The 1,491-nt window shown below is 44.9% G+C and overlaps 1 pseudogene; it reads right to left on the reverse strand.

The window, feature by feature from the left end:
- Positions 1-16: 16 nt before the first annotated feature.
- On the reverse strand, positions 17-726 carry LOC102845776 (annotated as a pseudogene).
- Positions 727-1,491: the final 765 nt, after the last annotated feature.

A 1,491-nucleotide genomic window follows, 5' to 3' on the forward strand; every position in this document is an offset into this window, starting at 1 on the left:
AAAAAAAAAAAAAAAAGAAGCGGCCCACAGGCTGTTTTCCGTTTTTGTCTTCATACTTGTACTTGATAGTCGAAGGGTTGTAGGTGTAGAACCTCAATCCAAAAGAGTTCTGTTTCTACTTGCCGTGAGGTGGCGTTGTACATGCCCTGATACACTGTTGGCAGGATCCAGCCATGGCTCTTGGAGAGGGTCCAGATATCAGCCACCTCCCAGGAAGCATACATAGTTGGAGAGACCAAGCTCCGCAAACTTACCCTCCTGGTGCAGCTGGTGGCAGGCCTGCAGTGTCTCCTCTATGGGGGTGCTGTGGTCCGGTGCATGTAAGTAGAAGAGGTCTACCTTTGGACACTGCAGCCACTTCAGTGACGTTTCCAGCTGGGACTGAACACTGTCAGGCTTCAGTGACTTCCCAACTCAAGGGTTGGCTTTGGTGGCAATTTTCACTTTGCAGCCGCTGCTGCCCAGCCCAAGCCCTAAACCACCCAGGATGCTCTCACTCTAGCCGTCCGAGTACTTGTAGGCCGTGTCCAACTCGGTGTGGCCGTGCTCCTGGAAGGCTCGCACGGCACTGGCAGATGGATCCATGCGACGCCCCATCTCCATGGTGCCCAGTACCTTGGCTGGCCGGGACAGGGGGATCGAGGAGGCCCGCTGGGGTGGCTGGGCCATGGCAGTAGCACGGACCTGGAGAGGTCGGGAGCTACTTGCAGTGTATCTCTCCTTCATATTTGACGGACAGTTTTGGTGAGTACAGGATTTGGGGCTGGCAAATGTTTTCTTTCAGCTTTCTGTATATTCCCTCCCATTATCTTCTTGGTCTTATAATTTCTGATGTGAAATCAGATTTAATCTACTTGATTCTCCTTTGCAGACAACTACTTGTTTTCCTCATGCTGCTTTTAGTATTTTATCTTTATCTTTTATTTTGGAGAATTTGACTATAATATGTATTGATGTATTTCTATCTGTTTGGTGTTCACTGAACTTCTTAAATGTGGATTTCCTCGTTTTTCATGAACCTGGGAAGTTTTCTTTTAGTACTTTTCCCACAATTTGCTCAGTACTTTCTCTGCCTGTTTTGTGTTCTGTAACTTCGATCATATATGCTGTAGTGTTTGTGTTTTGATTTTTTTTAATGTTATCCTACACTGTTCTAATGTTTTCTTCATTTTACTTCTATTTCCTCTCTGATTTGTCTTTTAGTATGTTCCCATTGATGTTCTTGTCTTCCAGATCACTGTCTCTCTGTTCCATCTCTTCTAATCTGGTGCACTGCAATCCCAAAGGTACATGATTCAAATCCACCAGCTGAAATCTCCTCCTGTGCAATTAACTGCCTGTACAGTTAACTCAAGGGTTAACTATGGGCCAATTCTGCCTTAATAGTACACAACAAAACCAAAAAAGCATGTTGGAAACTTCTGCTATTTTGATTTTGATAGTCTGGATTGTGTTTTCATGCATTTATGTTATTCCCAGTACTGTGTTCAA

The sequence above is a fragment of the Elephantulus edwardii genome, unplaced genomic scaffold (assembly GCF_000299155.1).
Source record: "Elephantulus edwardii isolate Elephantulus edwardi_28Jun2011 unplaced genomic scaffold, EleEdw1.0 scaffold00020, whole genome shotgun sequence".
Taxonomy (NCBI): domain Eukaryota; kingdom Metazoa; phylum Chordata; class Mammalia; order Macroscelidea; family Macroscelididae; genus Elephantulus; species Elephantulus edwardii.